This window comes from Lissotriton helveticus, chromosome 3_1 (genome assembly GCF_964261635.1).
Source record: "Lissotriton helveticus chromosome 3_1, aLisHel1.1, whole genome shotgun sequence".
Lineage (NCBI taxonomy): Eukaryota > Metazoa > Chordata > Amphibia > Caudata > Salamandridae > Lissotriton > Lissotriton helveticus.
Window position 1 is genome coordinate 769590732 of NC_136061.1, and position 17759 is coordinate 769608490.

Genomic DNA, 17759 nt, shown 5'->3' on the forward strand with positions numbered 1-17759 from the left:
CTACTGAGAGTAAACTTTTTCTAACTTACATTTTGAAATGTTGGAGCAGAAAGTATATACCAGCCATTATTGGACCTTGGTACTTCATTGTCTTCACTGGAGCAAAGCAATTCTTCTGTGCTTTCATATTTATGAACGACGACTCTATTGTAAGCTAATGCTGAGTCAGCAAACCAATTTCTTTCCCCAAATTTGGTGCGAAATAGTTTAGTGGTGTTGGGTTACAAACCTCTCACATTTATTGATTTCGTAGCCTTAACCTGAAAGTTATTTTTGGATTCTCCCAGAAATATACATTTATATCGAATGGTTGAAAATGTGAGCAGATGTGGGACCTACACATTTGTTAAGCAGTGCAGTGTTAAAGAGCATCGAATTAGTTGTTAGGGCTGAATTATGCTGGGTGTGTGGTGTTGCTGCTCACCCCAAAGGGCTCGACCTGCCAGGTAAAACGCTCCAGATTAGAATCAAATCACATACCTGGCCACACACACTACATTACAGCATTCTAGTACACGTAGGTGCATTTTCACCAGGGTGATGCTTTAGCTTTTCAGAGGTGCTTTGCCGAACATGCAAACTTACTTATTTTTCTTCCCCAGACAGGAAGTGTTGTTAGCAAGTGTCACTGTCAGAATGCAGCTGTTAACTTTCAAAGCATCGTGTTGCTGCGTCCAGACTGTGCAGATGCTACATATATGAGCTAAAAAAGTAGAGTGCTGCTTCCGTATTTTCTCATTTACACTTCAGCTCACCACTGCGTTGGCGTGTTGTGTTGCCACAATTTGACTGAGCAAAAGTGGTTAGTTTTGTAAGTGGCGACTCTCAGTTTGGCCTTATTTCTGTCTTCATGAGAATACTGTACTGCTCTTGTCACAGTCGAAGGGCAGAAGAAACCAGGTGCTGACGCAGCACGAACGTCACAGTCCTGGCTGCAAAGCACCGGTTAGCGCCTCGCTGAAGATGTTTCCACCGCTTGGCGGGGAGGATTTTGATTTCTTGCAAACGTGTTTCGTATGCAGCCAGAAGATGAGAGGGAGGGAGCCGAGCCTGCTGCCCTGCCTTCACTCGTTCTGCAAGGAGTGTCTGCTGGGGCTGGTCCAGGGACACCAGTGCCTCTCGCTGGAGCGAGACGTCCCGCAGGAGGGTATGGTACAAATCAGAAACAAAGCATAATAATTTGCTGTAATAGGTTGACTCTGGCCGTCGCTTCTACCTTTGTCAAAGTGTTTGGGTTGGATCCAATAGGAATCATGTTGTAGTAGCCAGAATTGTAATTTTTTGTAGGTAATTTCATATTTTCTCAGCATTCATTTGTGTAAAAGTATACTGTATTAGGAATGGCTGACGTTGGTTGTGATGCCCATTGGATTCGTCGTATAGACAACATTGGCATATAGTTGGAATCTTTGCAGGCTAATTGTGGTTCTTCTGTTTTCCAAAGTGGGAGAGTTTTCGGTTGTCGTGCTCAATATAGACGCCACTTAAACATCCACATGATTTACAATTTCTTTGTGCACCCAAGTTCAACATGGGTGTGCTAAAAATGCCATCTGCAGGCTTAAGTCCAAGTTTCTTATTGGATCTTGAAAGCATAGAAAATATGCCATTGTGCCAGGTTTCTATAGTCTTAAGTTTCAGTGTGGGTACATGAACATTCCCAAACAAATGGCAGTAGTATCCAGTGTAGGTAGTGGGCATTCACTTAGTTTCCCAATAATTGCCTTTGCCACAATTACACAATGAGTTTACCAAAAAAAAGAGTTGGCATGAACGTACCATTAGGGTGGAGCAATTCACCAAAAAATCATATATGTGTAAGGGATTACTAGAGGAAGATATTTAAACACCAAGAAAAATTGTGTTAATGTACAATTATATTTCCATGAGGAGACCCAGGGATTTTTGTGAACACCAATATCTAGAAACCCACTCAAGTGATATAAGGATTTACGATTTTTTAAAATGGTTTATGAAATGATTGCCTAATGTTAAAGTAGTGATGTTAACACATTAAATCATACACAATACAGTCAATGCTTATCTTTTAAGTAACTTTATTCAAAGTGTATAAGCTGTTTCGTCAACAAGGTGATGAATAGAATGCTTGAATTAATCTCAGCCACTGGCAATCGCTTTGGGCTGCATTCCATGCCACTCTAGACAAATCCCCACCTTTTGCAAATCAGTACCGATCCTCCTCCTCCTTATGGGAACAGTCCATCCTAGGTATTCCCTCCAGAAGGATTACAATTAACCCCCGACTAGATTCCAGCTACTTAGGTCTCGTCAGTGATGTATGGATTGAATCCTATGGTACAGTAAGCATGGATCCCACATTTGGGCATACCCATCTCATTTAGGGTGTAAAGTGCAACAGCAACAAGGAGGTGAATGGAATGCTTGATGTACCACCCTGGGTGATAATGGTATGCCCAGACAGGGGTCCTGTGCTCACTGTGTCACTAGAACCACACTGTACACAACTGATAATCCCCAATCAAGGTGAAACAGATCTTCGGTTGCTTGAGTTCCAGTTCAGGGAGGACCTGGTCGTTTAAACTGGGCTGTTCCTGGAGCAAGATCAAGATTGATTTGCATATGGCTTAAATGGTGGACAAAAGAATAATGGGTTGGACTGCTACCTGAGCAATTGTCAGCGCTTAGACAAATTGCAAGCATTGGTTCCTTCACGCTTTGTGTGTTTGATAAGCTGTTGGATAACCATGCCTTGGTGTACAAGGGAAGGATATCAACAATCTGAATTTTCTTTGATTTGTAATTTCATTAAAATATACAGAATGATGCTAGCCTGATTAACAAAAAGACAGATGTGTGTTTAATTGGACAGCAAAATCACATTTGAAGTTCAAGCATATTCTAGTAGAACCTCATTTATAGGTGACATTGAGGGGCCATACAAGGTATAAAATTATGTAATAATGATTTTTTAATTTCTGGGATCGCTTTAAGAAATGTTTATTGGTATCAAACAGTAGTATTCTCCGGGATAGTAATTTGATATCATTTTGTTATTTACTTGTGCCTATTGAATAATTAAATTATTTTCATTTATTTCTGCTTATGTTGGTGTTCATGTTGAGAATGAGTTTCTTGTAGTGTTTCCATCTCTTCTGATTGAAGCTGGAGAGTTATCATTTTCACTTAGTTTAGCGTGTTTGGTATTTTCCTTGTTCTAAACCGGATTCTGTATTTCCTATCTTTAAGATAGGAAGAAGATTAGTACTGGTATATTGCCTTCAGTAAATCCAGGTGCAAAAAGACAATCCAGTTCTTAACCATCATCCTGAATTTTATGTGATTATGGTGGCTCTTATTCTTGATTCAAGTGTATTTAATAATTTAGCTGTGTGGGTGGAGAAGCATGTGCCGTAATTTGTACTTTTCCTGTAAGGTAAATATATTAATTGGAGTGCTAGTCTGCAATGTAATGTCTTTTCTGATAGTATCTATTTAGCTTCCTCAGTATGAAAAGGGCACCTTTCCATGTATGCCGTATATGTAATGAAGAATAATTAAAAAATAATTCCTCTAGCAACAGAGACCTAGTGAAGGGTCTTTAACACAGTAGAGATGTGGTTTTGTAGCTTTATGTATAGGAGTTGTTTTGTCACTGCATTGTGGATTATTTGGAGGCATCTCATAAGTGATGGTGGTATTCTATTGTACAAGCAATTTAAATAATCAAGTCTCTATATGATGAGGGATGTAATTGCTTGGAACCTCTAAGGGAATACCAGATGCAGAAAAATGTGCTATAGTATCCACATGGTACGAAATGGAGATTTTGTTACTTGATTAACTGGAAGGTTCATAGGGAGGGCTATGTCCACGATAGCTCAGGGGTTTCTTACTTCTTTTTATGTTATTAGTGTTTTTTCAAATTCTTTGGGCCAAACTCCACTCTCAGCATCTCAGTCTTTGATGTTTAAGGTCAGTCGATGTCCTCCATTGGTCAACAGCAGTGAGGCAATGAAATATTTAAGAAAATTCAAGCTCCTTAGGTTTTTTTTTTTAAATTTGAGGATTATCTGGGTATCATCAATGTAGTTATAGAATGTGGGGCAAAATGATTTTATGAGTTCAAGAAGTGGACCAATGTAATGCTGAAAAAAGTCGTGAAATTATTGATTGCAGAGGTTCATCTACCTCGATGCTGAATGTTGTAGAGGTGAACGAGATATAGATATGATGCTTATTCTGCCCATAGGGTAGGAGGAGATCCAGTGATGTTTCCTTCAATACCAATTTCTTTCCATCCATCTGAGAATGTTTCTTGATCGACAGTGTCAAAGGCTGCTGATAGGCCAAGGAGTCATAGTGCTGCTACCCTATTTCTATTTGCCATAATTTTCAGGCCATCCCTAATCAAGGCCAATTAAATATACCTGCCTGGATGGAAGCCTGTTTGTTGGTCAAAAGCTAAGAAATTTCCGTCTGGGTGTGACAGCAGCAAGAGATCTGCTTTTCGATTCGTTGTCAAAGAACAGACTGTTTGAGAATGGAATTGTAGTTGTTAGGGCCAGGGTATTTTCCTTAATGAATTGTTGTATATAACATATTTTGAGTTCTATTGGAAATGTACTTGTTCTTAAGGAGTTGCTGTGTATATTGGTTGTTGAAAATGGAGCCAAAGTTAGTAGTAGTATTGTCTTTAAAAGTTGAGTCAGATGAGGGTGTGACGACAAGCTGACAGGTCTACTGGCTTTTATCATATCATGGAATTCCCTGCCAATGATGCAGCGTGATTACCAGCTTGGGTTACTCATAAAATACCATACTCAACTGGGCCCATAAACATTCATACATAAGCTGATAATCACTGCGGATGATCAGGACTTTATATTTCCTTGTGATAAATTTTACCTTTACACGATTTCTTACCAACCCTTATCACCTTAATTCTCAATTTCCTCTGGTCAATAGATCCGGTTGTTAGCAGAATAGGTAGAAATGACATTTACCTTTACTTCATTGAAAATAACCACACACTTGAGAGAGTTTTAAAACTTCATTTTTGCAATAATTTTGTGAGTCCGATAACAATACATATCAAACACCTACTTCTTTAAGGAAAATTATCAAAAAGTAAAACATAAAACTTAATAAACATCTCATGACGTTGGTACCTGGGATGGGTGGAAAAGGAAACAGTACAAGGACATACCACACATAATTATATTTACCTAGAATGGTGTGAGGACCAACCCCTGGCCAAGGAGCTGGGAAAGGGACTCCCAAGTAGTCAGGAGCCAATAGTTCAAGACAGGTTCTAGACAGGACAAGTAACTTCTTCTAAGTGCAACGCCAGCGTTGCACCCCTCTCTGGTACTATTCTCCCCGAATTTTACCCCTGGATGGACAGATTCTTCTTCTTCAGCAAGATTTCCGACTCTTCTCTCTCTCCTCTCCTCTCTCGATTCTTCTTTCAGAGTGCTCGAGCATTGTCTCTGACCTCCATGGCATCCTCCGTCATCTGCTTCAGTGATGGCTCTGTGACAGGTCGGTGACAAGTCTGACAATCTAACAGCCTGAGCCTACCTTAATTATACCATTCTAAGTGTATTTACCACCCCCCAATGTTTAAATATTTGTGAATCCCCTACTTCTGATTGGACAATGGGATGGGCAGAGGTCATCACACCATACTAATGTAATGTCATCTCTTTAGTTCATTGTTAAATATTCCTCCCCTTAATTTTACTTTCCCATGCTTTATTTCCCAACCACATTTCATAGTAATTTCAACTACAATGTATAACATTTTTTACTTCTTCTCCTTCCCCTCTCCAGGTCAAGAGGTAGTGTTCCCTGGCACTTCTCTTGTTAAAGTGTCCTTGGCTGGGTTTCAATGTCACACTGAGGAGTTTGCGCATAACCATGCAAGATGGAGATTTCAGTCACCCTTCAGACCCAAAATACGAACTAATAATATAGTCAAAGAAAAACATGTTAGAATACGAAAATAAATGAATGCACTGTATACCACTTATTCCTACTCTAATCCTTTTCGTTTATTTTAACTATTGCATTAGCAGTTTAGTAAGACATGTAAGTTTTAGTTTAAGCATTGTATGTGCATTAGCAAGTGAGGTTCAAGCGGCCGTCTTAAATACTACAGCGCAGCTGCAAAGATTTCCCACCAAAGCAAAAGACGTGATACTACGTAGATGCAGTAGACACATGCGCAGAATATTCCCGCGTTTTCGGCAGCCATTTTAAGCCACTCGGATTACTTGTTAGTAAAAACACATTGTCAAGCTTCCCTTAGAATATGTAAAGTGAAGTGTAATGCAATTATTGGTCACATTATTACATGTTATTTGAGAGGATTGCATCCGAGCAAGTTTCTTACGTACAAAATCTTACTCCATCACCAATCCGTTTCTGAAAAGAATTTAGAGTAAATCTTTTTGGAGTGTTCTCAGTATCTTGGTGTTCCCATTTGAAGCTGCTTGGATTGTTTAGTGGGTATTGCTCTGACGTTTTTACTTTGGTAATAAAGTGATCAGCCATTATGTTACAGAATATTTGTGATTAAGGTGATGTAACAGATGTGCTTGCTCGACCCATTTTGTGAAGTTCATTTTTGAGGGACTTGGTGTCAGAAATACTGTTTAAGTGATCTGCTCTTTTTGCTTTTTAGATGGAGGATTAAACCTTTTGAATCTTTCAGTGTGTTTTTCTTTGTATTCATTGCTTTTCAGTTAGTAACATTGGATTTGAATGGTACACAATTATGCGGATGTATGACATTACAATGCATGCTTTTACCACGCATGCCTCTACAACGCGGTTTTTACAACGCAAACCTTTACAACGCATAGCGCTTTGGGATGCTGGATAGTGAATAGTTTAATTTAATACTCCAACTCCAGTCCCCGTGGACACTAGGGAAGGTGTTGGATAGTAAATTAAACTTATTCCCTATCCCAGAGCGCCCCCCAGCGCAATGTGTTGTAATGGTTTGCGTTGGAAAAGTTGCGTCGTAAAGGCACTGCGTGGTAAAAGTTGCGTTGTAAAGGATGTTTCCCCAATTATGCTTTTATCCTTTTTATTTCGTTATTCATCCATGATGACATCCATTTGCCTTATTTGTTGTGTGTGAGTTTCCATGACGGTTATTCTCAAAATAGTGTTCTATCCTTTGCAACAGAAATACATGTAGTCACTGATTCTACCTATGGCCATGCATTATTTTATAATGGCATGTCGTAGGTGAAAGGGGACTTCTTTCCATTCCCAGATGATATAGATGGAAATACTGTTGGGCTTCCTGTTCTTGTTATTCAACTTTTGCATAGGGCATTGTCTGTATCAAATATGGCTTTGCTGCACTTTCAATACTTTTCTATATTACAGACCGAAGACTGATTTGGTACGGTAGTGATGTGCTGCCAGTGAAAGGTAGTTTGCTTCTATTAGGTGAGTAGTTTGCTTCTAATTGGTTAGTAAACTACAGTGAATCTGCAGTATTCTTGCCCCACAGCTCTAGACTCTGGAGAGCACTGTTTTAAAGAGGTAACTGTTAGAAATGGGATCCCTGGCTGGCCAGGGCTTTCGCCAAAGTCAGTCAGAGACCACCACTCCTAAGTCAGGGCAAGGGAGTTACACGCCAAGATAACCCCTGCTCACCCTCTGGGTAACGTGGCGCGAGCAGCAAGGCTAAACTTGGAGGCGTTGTGAGTTAAGTATTTGCGCACGCACCCCAGCAACAACACCCAGGCCCACCACAAAGGAAACTCCACACAAGGTTATATGTAAAAATAGCCTTTGTATTATACCAAAACACATTAGATAAAAACACACACTTTACAATGTGCCAACAGGCACGGGCAGAATTTACAGGGGATATGTACAAGACAGGGCCACCTGGACCACTGTCAGGAATCAGCACTTTTTAGTAGTAACAATACAATACTTGAGGCCTAGAACTTAGAACATAGAGCCTATCGGACAGTACCTTCTGTCCTGGTTGCGCAGGATAATGCGAGTGATCTCCTTAGTAGGCTTGAGCGGGCGACCGGCTAGCTACAAGCGTTTCTCTGGGGCGACCAATGTGTGCGGCTCAGAAGAGGAGGGGAAGGCAGGATGCGGGCGGCCCAGCGAAGCGGCGCGGCTCAGGGGAGAGCGGCGCGGCTCGAGGCTTGGACGGGCGGCCGGCACGAGCTGCCAAGGGGAGTGAGCGAGGCACACTTCAGCGAGGCCCCCGTGGCCCAGGGAGATCAGACAAGTCCCAGCAATTTGTCACGGAAGGCACAATAGAGTCCACTGGTCCTGGGACTCTGGTCAGGGGGCGAGGTCAGTATCAAGCCCTTGAAATATCACTTAGAACATAACAGAAAATCACTGTAACACAAAATAGGACATAAAGCACACAACCAGTACCCACTGGTAACCGGTAAGTACCACCTACGCAATCCTAACCACCTTAGGAACAGGTCACGCAGGGAACCAGGACCTCACTAGCACCACCTGTACTAGCAGGAACAACCACCTAAGTATCACCATACAAGTAGGGGCATAGGCACATTACACATGATGCATCATTATACATTCAGCGGTGTAGGGGAGGAAAACACATGATGCAGAACCTACATTCAGCGGTGTAAGGACAAGGCACATGATGCATCTACAACACATTCAGAGGTGCAGCAAAGAACACTTCGCATAAATCACATTAACATGAACTTACATCAAAGTCCAGGGTCCAGGTTGCGCCACTGCGCCAAGACCTAAACGTAATTACAAAAAGGGGTGGTGATGGACAGAGTATCTGAGTTAATCAGAACACTCCTACCCAGTCAAAAGATCAGGGCTTGATCCATCACCGTTTTTTAGCTCACTGCACCATCCCAGTTCAGAACCTGGCTATATGCAAATTAGTCTGTCCCTGGCCCAGTGCATCATGGGAACAGGGCAGACCAAACTACCAAGCCAATTCTTCACTGGAAAGGAAACAAGCTTCCGGGGACCGGTTTCTGGCATTACAGCCGTCTTCGGCCCGGCTTGCTTGAATCCTGATGGTGCAATGAGCAAGGGACTCATGTCTGAGCATACCCTTCCACACTCATGGTGGCCAAAATAATTACAAAAAGGGGGTGGTGATGGACAGAGTATCTGAGTTAATCAGAACACTCCTACCCAGTCAACAGATCAGGGCTTGATCCATCACCGTTTTTTAGCTCACTGCACCATCCCAGTTCAGAACCTGGCTATATGCAAATTAGTCTGTCCCTGGCCCAGTGCATCATGGGAACAGGGCAGACCAAACTACCAAGCCAATTCTTCACTGGAAAGGAAACAAGCTTCCGGGGACCGGTTTCTGGCATTACAGCCGTCTTCGGCCCGGCTTGCTTGAATCCTGATGGTGCAATGAGCAAGGGACTCATGTCTGAGCATACCCTTCCACACTCATGGTGGCCAAAATAATTACAAAAAGGGGGTGGTGATGGACAGGGTATCTGAGTTAATCAGAACACTCCTACCCAGTCAACAGATCAGGGCTTGATCCATCACCGTTTTTTAGCTCACTGCACCATCCCAGTTCAGAACCTGGCTATATGCAAATTAGTCTGTCCCTGGCCCAGTGCATCATGGGAACAGGGCAGACCAAACTACCAAGCCAATTCTTCACTGGAAAGGAAACAAGCTTCCGGGGACCGGTTTCTGGCATTACAGCCGTCTTCGGCCCGGCTTGCTTGAATCCTGATGGTGCAATGAGCAAGGGACTCATGTCTGAGCATACCCTTCCACACTCATGGTGGCCAAAATAATTACAAAAAGGGGGTGGTGATGGACAGGGTATCTGAGTTAATCAGAACACTCCTACCCAGTCAACAGATCAGGGCTTGATCCATCACCGTTTTTTAGCTCACTGCACCATCCCAGTTCAGAACCTGGCTATATGCAAATTAGTCTGTCCCTGGCCCAGTGCATCATGGGAACAGGGCAGACCAAACTACCAAGCCAATTCTTCACTGGAAAGGAAACAAGCTTCCGGGGACCGGTTTCTGGCATTACAGCCGTCTTCGGCCCGGCTTGCTTGAATCCTGATGGTGCAATGAGCAAGGGACTCATGTCTGAGCATACCCTTCCACACTCATGGTGGCCAAAATAATTACAAAAAGGGGGTGGTGATGGACAGAGTATCTGAGTTAATCAGAACACTCCTACCCAGTCAACAGATCAGGGCTTGATCCATCACCGTTTTTTAGCTCACTGCACCATCCCAGTTCAGAACCTGGCTATATGCAAATTAGTCTGTCCCTGGCCCAGTGCATCATGGGAACAGGGCAGACCAAACTACCAAGCCAATTCTTCACTGGAAAGGAAACAAGCTTCCGGGGACCGGTTTCTGGCATTACAGCCGTCTTCGGCCCGGCTTGCTTGAATCCTGATGGTGCAATGAGCAAGGGACTCATGTCTGAGCATACCCTTCCACACTCATGGTGGCCAAAATAATTACAAAAAGGGGGTGGTGATGGACAGAGTATCTGAGTTAATCAGAACACTCCTACCCAGTCAACAGATCAGGGCTTGATCCATCACCGTTTTTTAGCTCACTGCACCATCCCAGTTCAGAACCTGGCTATATGCAAATTAGTCTGTCCCTGGCCCAGTGCATCATGGGAACAGGGCAGACCAAACTACCATACCAATTCTTCACTGGAAAGGAAACAAGCTTCCGGCGACCGGTTTCTGGCATTACAGCCGTCTTCGGCCCGGCTTGCTTGAATCCTGATGGTGCAATGAGCAAGGGACTCATGTCTGAGCATACCCTTCCACACTCCTGGTGGCCAAAATAATTACAAAAAGGGGGTGGTGATGGACAGAGTATCTGAGTTAATCAGAACACTCCTACCCAGTCAACAGATCAGGGCTTGATCCATCACCGTTTTTTAGCTCACTGCACCATCCCAGTTCAGAACCTGGCTATATGCAAATTAGTCTGTCCCTGGCCCAGTGCATCATGGGAACAGGGCAGACCAAACTACCAAGCCAATTCTTCACTGGAAAGGAAACAAGCTTCCGGGGACCGGTTTCTGGCATTACAGCCGTCTTCGGCCCGGCTTGCTTGAATCCTGATGGTGCAATGAGCAAGGGACTCATGTCTGAGCATACCCTTCCACACTCATGGTGGCCAAAATAATTACAAAAAGGGGGTGGTGATGGACAGAGTATCTGAGTTAATCAGAACACTCCTACCCAGTCAACAGATCAGGGCTTGATCCATCACCGTTTTTTAGCTCACTGCACCATCCCAGTTCAGAACCTGGCTATATGCAAATTAGTCTGTCCCTGGCCCAGTGCATCATGGGAACAGGGCAGACCAAACTACCAAGCCAATTCTTCACTGGAAAGGAAACAAGCTTCCGGGGACCGGTTTCTGGCATTACAGCCGTCTTCGGCCCGGCTTGCTTGAATCCTGATGGTGCAATGAGCAAGGGACTCATGTCTGAGCATACCCTTCCACACTCATGGTGGCCAAAATAATTACAAAAAGGGGGTGGTGATGGACAGAGTATCTGAGTTAATCAGAACACTCCTACCCAGTCAACAGATCAGGGCTTGATCCATCACCGTTTTTTAGCTCACTGCACCATCCCAGTTCAGAACCTGGCTATATGCAAATTAGTCTGTCCCTGGCCCAGTGCATCATGGGAACAGGGCAGACCAAACTACCAAGCCAATTCTTCACTGGAAAGGAAACAAGCTTCCGGGGACCGGTTTCTGGCATTACAGCCGTCTTCGGCCCGGCTTGCTTGAATCCTGATGGTGCAATGAGCAAGGGACTCATGTCTGAGCATACCCTTCCACACTCATGGTGGCCAAAATAATTACAAAAAGGGGGTGGTGATGGACAGAGTATCTGAGTTAATCAGAACACTCCTACCCAGTCAACAGATCAGGGCTTGATCCATCACCGTTTTTTAGCTCACTGCACCATCCCAGTTCAGAACCTGGCTCATTGCACCATCAGGATTCAAGCAAGCCGGGCCGAAGACGGCTGAAATGCCAGAAACCGGTCCCCGGAAGCTTGTTTCCTTCCCAGTGTAAGAATTGGCTTTTGTAGTCTGGTCTGCCCTGTTCCCATGATGCACTGGGACAGGGACAGACTAATTTGCATACAGCCAGGTTCTGAAACTGGGATGGTGCAATGAGCTAAAAAACGGTGTTGAATCTAGCATTGATCTCTTGACTGGTTGAGAGTATTCTGCTTAATTCAGAGACTCTGTCCATTACCACCCCTTGTTGTAAATAATTTTGTCCACCCTAAGCGTGGAAGGGTATACTCAGATGTGAGTCCCTTGCTCATTGCACCATCAGGATTCAAGCAAGCCGGGCCGAAGACGGCTGAAATGCCAGAAACCGGTCCCCGGAAGCTTGTTTCCTTCCCAGTGTAAGAATTGGCTTTTGTAGTCTGGTCTGCCCTGTTCCCATGATGCACTGGGACAGGGACAGACTAATTTGCATACAGCCAGGTTCTGAAACTGGGATGGTGCAATGAGCTAAAAAACGGTGTTGGATCTAGCCCTGATCTCTTGACTGGGTGAGAGTATTCTGCTTAATTCAGAGACTCTGTCCATTACCACCCCTTGTTGTAAATAATTTTGTCCACCCTAAGCGTGGAAGGGTATACTCAGATGTGAGTCCCTTGCTCATTGCACCATCAGGATTCAAGCAAGCCGGGCCGAAGACGGCTGAAATGCCAGAAACCGGTCCCCGGAAGCTTGTTTCCTTCCCAGTGTAAGAATTGGCTTTTGTAGTCTGGTCTGCCCTGTTCCCATGATGCACTGGGACAGGGACAGACTAATTTGCATACAGCCAGGTTCTGAAACTGGGATGGTGCAATGAGCTAAAAAACGGTGTTGGATCTAGCCCTGATCTCTTGACTGGGTGAGAGTATTCTGCTTAATTCAGAGACTCTGTCCATTACCACCCCTTGTTGTAAATAATTTTGTCCACCCTAAGCGTGGAAGGGTATACTCAGATGTGAGTCCCTTGCTCATTGCACCATCAGGATTCAAGCAAGCCGGGCCGAAGACGGCTGAAATGCCAGAAACCGGTCCCCGTAAGCTTGTTTCCTTCCCAGTGTAAGAATTGGCTTTTGTAGTCTGGTCTGCCCTGTTCCCATGATGCACTGGGACAGGGACAGACTAATTTGCATACAGCCAGGTTCTGAAACTGGGATGGTGCAATGTTCTAAAAAACGGTGTTGGATCTAGCCCTGATCTCTTGACTGGGTGAGAGTATTCTGCTTAATTCAGAGACTCTGTCCATTACCACCCCTTGTTGTAAATAATTTTGTCCACCCTAAGCGTGGAAGGGTATACTTAGATGTGAGTCCCTTGCTCATTGCACCATCAGGATTCAAGCAAGCCGGGCCGAAGACGGCTGAAATGCCAGAAACCGGTCCCCGGAAGCTTGTTTCCTTCCCAGTGTAAGAATTGGCTTTTGTAGTCTGGTCTGCCCTGTTCCCATGATGCACTGGGACAGGGACAGACTAATTTGCATACAGCCAGGTTCTGAAACTGGGATGGTGCAATGAGCTAAAAAACGGTGTTGGATCTAGCCCTGATCTCTTGACTGGGTGAGAGTATTCTGCTTAATTCAGAGACTCTGTCCATTACCACCCCTTGTTGTAAATAATTTTGTCCACCCTAAGCGTGGAAGGGTATACTCAGAGGTGAGTCCCTTGCTCATTGCACCATCAGGATTCAAGCAAGCCGGGCCGAAGACGGCTGAAATGCCAGAAACCGGTCCCCGGAAGCTTGTTTCCTTCCCAGTGTAAGAATTGGCTTTTGTAGTCTGGTCTGCCCTGTTCCCATGATGCACTGGGACAGGGACAGACTAATTTGCATACAGCCAGGTTCTGAAACTGGGATGGTGCAATGAGCTAAAAAACGGTGTTGGATCTAGCCCTGATCTCTTGACTGGGTGAGAGTATTCTGCTTAATTCAGAGACTCTGTCCATTACCACCCCTTGTTGTAAATAATTTTGTCCACCCTAAGCGTGGAAGGGTATACTCAGCTGTGAGTCCCTTGCTCATTGCACCATCAGGATTCAAGCAAGCCGGGCCGAAGACGGCTGAAATGCCAGAAACCGGTCCCCGGAAGCTTGTTTCCTTCCCAGTGTAAGAATTGGCTTTTGTAGTCTGGTCTGCCCTGTTCCCATGATGCACTGGGACAGGGACAGACTAATTTGCATACAGCCAGGTTCTGAAACTGGGATGGTGCAATGAGCTAAAAAACGGTGTTGGATCTAGCCCTGATCTCTTGACTGGGTGAGAGTATTCTGCTTAATTCAGAGACTCTGTCCATTACCACCCCTTGTTGTAAATAATTTTGTCCACCCTAAGCGTGGAAGGGTATACTCAGATGTGAGTCCCTTGCTCATTGCACCATCAGGATTCAAGCAAGCCGGGCCGAAGACGGCTGAAATGCCAGAAACCGGTCCCCGGAAGCTTGTTTCCTTCCCAGTGTAAGAATTGGCTTTTGTAGTCTGGTCTGCCCTGTTCCCATGATGCACTGGGACAGGGACAGACTAATTTGCATACAGCCAGGTTCTGAAACTGGGATGGTGCAATGAGCTAAAAAATGGTGTTGGATCTAGCCCTGATCTCTTGACTATGTGAGAGTATTCTGCTTAATTCAGAGACTCTGTCCATTACCACCCCTTGTTGTAAATAAGACCTAAACGTAGCAGCTGCCCACAAAGTGCTGGGCAGCTGTAGATGATGATGAGGGGCATCGTGGGAGCCTCACAGGCTCTGAGGAATAAATATGCACAGGGAGAGCCTCTCTGGGCTCGTAAAATAGCTGTGGGCGTGGAGCCTCGTGGGCTCGAAGAACTGGAATGCCCCCTGAGCCTCTCGGGCTCTCCAGGAACTGCAGCCAACGTTGGAGCCTCTCAGGGCTCGAGAACAATGTGGGGGCAAGCGGAGTCCCCCCTCTGGGGACTCGATCTGGCCAGGGATGGGCAAGGAGCCTCTCAGGGCTCGGAAGCAATGTGGGGCCCAGGGGAGCCTCTCGGGACTCGAGAGCAACACTGGCGGTAGGCGGAGTCCCTCCCGGGAGACTCGGCATCAGGGGAGGCCTCACGGGCCTCTGAACACAACGAGACTCACTCTGGAGGGGAGGGGCGGGCACCGGCAATGTGCCCCAATGCCCCTCCTCTCCCTCAACACACTCACCGGTTCTGGCGGTGCTCGGCTGCGGCTCTTTCTCTCGGGCGGCGGTAGCACGTGGCGGGGCTCTCTCACCACATGAGAGCCCCGCCTTCCCCATGCGCCCTGCCGCTGTTTACCCGGTCCCCCATCTCGGGACCAGGACTCAATCAGGAGCCTTCGTGGCTCCTCGGGCAGTAGTTTCTCTCTCTCTCGCCGCGATGGGGCGGGACTTCCGGTTGGGGCTGCGCTGGGATTGGCCGGCGACCCAACCGCTTCCGGGTCGTCGCAGGCAGCGCGGCGGCCCGGCGGGGACTTGAACAAACTCCTGGGCTGCGGCGGTGAATTAAAGGCACACGAGGGGTGGGCTCCCTCCCTAATTTAAATATGCAGCGAGGAAGGCACTCGCTCGGATGCGATCTGCGGGCAAATGCCGGGTGGGCTCCGGCTATGAACAAAACAGCGCTCCCAAGCGCTGTGGACATGAAAAGCGCTCTCAAGCGCTAGGGGTCAAGGGATAGCGCTCCCAGCGCTATAAGTGAAAAATAGAGCGCTCTCAAGCGCCAGGGCAGAAATGAAGCGCTCCCAAGTGCTAAGAACACGAAGAGCAACAAAGTCCTTCAGCAATCCAGCATCTCAGCAGTCCAGGGGCTGGGCAGGGCTCAGGGAGGCAAGCCTTCCCCTGAGCCCAAACAGCAGCACGCCCCTGGCAAGATTCAAGTTGGGAACAAGAACATTTGATAAGAGGTCACAGCCTCCTTTTATACAGACAAATCCTTTGTCTTTGGGCAGGGTGGGGGCAGAACCAGTCGCAGCTGGTCTGTGAGCACTATTGATGCGCTCAACCACCCTCTCTATTCACTGGCAGGGCTTGGGTCATCAGTCACACCACAGGGGGGCGGAGCCAGCATTGTCTGCGGAAAACCCAGCCTCATTCAGGACACAGGTACACTCCTCCCCAGCCATCAGCATGCTAATCTCACACTCACCACCGGGCAGACCCATCCAGACTTCCTGGAGCCTGGCATGCCAGCCAGCTCCAGCCAATCACGCTCCAGCACCCTCACTGCATACATACATCAATGTCTAGAAGTGGTACTTCCCTACTAGACACATACAAGCCGCACATACCATTGCGCAGCATTCATTCTCACGAGTTCACACATACCAAACTCGAGCCTGCACTCCCCACACATCAGGAACTACCAGGGACACACACATTCCCCATGCATTCCTATGGGAGGGCAGCCCTATCTCACTCCACGCACTCAGAGTGCGCACGCACTTTCCACTGGGACACAGTGAAAGTGCGCAGAAACCAAGACATCACTATTCATTATTTAATAACACCAGGCAAAAAGTTCAGGGGTGAACCTGCCAGACGGGCCAAGTCCAACACAACCCCCTTCCAGCCAAAACGCAAGGTAGGCCAATCACCACTGTGATGGACTTCCCTGCTTGGGGCGATAGAACACGGACGCGGGCCCGCACTGCAGGGACACCCTCTGGTTCTACGCCACGTGGATCCATAAGCCAAGCACATACTTAAAAAAAAAACAGGCCCAACTAGGCTACCCCACTGGTACTCCTTAGCTTTCCACGGCTAGGACATGGCCCTAGGCCACCCAGATACCACTGGTCCTTGCCAATCCACAGAGTGGGGGGTAGTAACCCCTGGCCTACAATAGCCATTCTCCACTTCCTTTCTCAGTGTAGTTCCAAACTACCACTGATCCTTCAACCTAGGGTCCGCACCCTCAGGCTGACCAGAGGTCACGGGCAAGAATGCCCCACCCTACCTCTACTTCTGAAGCACCCTCCAGAACACAACTCTCCCACCAGTTTAGGACCTTACTTCCTCAGCAGCAGTGACCACGGTCAGACCACCACAAGAACGGTGTAGCGAGGCGTTGCACGTTGCGGTGCCCCCCAGTTGCGGTGCAGCCTATGGCTCGTTGACGGCGTCGAGACGACGTCGGTGAGCGCAGAGGCGGCGTTGCTCGAGAGGGACGTTGCTCAGTGCGGTGCCTACAGGACACCAGGGTGGTAATGACGGAGTCACAGCTCCCTTGACTGGTTTACCACCTGGGATTCAAATTCACCGGATGTACAGGGGTCAGACTCCCTCTGACCTCCTTCCAGAGCTCTGCACCCTCCCACTGTCGAACAGGGTCCCTCCACTTTAGGTAGGCCCCACCTGCTCTCAGGGTAGTACCACAACACTGAGCCAAGAACCCTGAAGATCCCTGCTAGGCCTTTACCACCCCTTCTGGGAAACACAGGGTCTCTTCACTTAAGATGAGCCCCACCTGTGTTCACAGGGGTACCCCTAGAAGACAAACCGGCCAGGACACTGGCTACAGTCGCCCTGCCGTCCAGGACAGGCAACCATCTGAACCTGGCTCCCTAACCTAGGGACGCTACCCTTTGGTTAGATGCCTGGCGCACCAGGACTTCTACAAGTTGAAAACAAAAATCTAAGACTTTCTCTCCTCCTTCAGCAGCAAGGCAACCACTGCAGGTCAATCCCCCATACAGCTTACCCGGTTCCTTCTCTTCAGGCAGGAG

At 46.7% G+C, this 17759-nt stretch overlaps 1 protein-coding gene across 1 annotated transcript in view; it reads left to right on the forward strand.

Annotated features, from left to right (window-relative positions):
* The first annotated feature begins 880 nt into the window (after positions 1 to 880).
* TRIM66 (tripartite motif containing 66) overlaps positions 881 to 17759 on the forward strand; it is an 842425-nt gene continuing 825546 nt past the window's right edge. Inside the window, exon 1 of the mRNA XM_078680990.1 lies at positions 881 to 1147. The gene's annotated coding sequence lies outside the window, so the exon portion shown is untranslated. The remainder of the gene's footprint in view (positions 1148 to 17759) is intronic.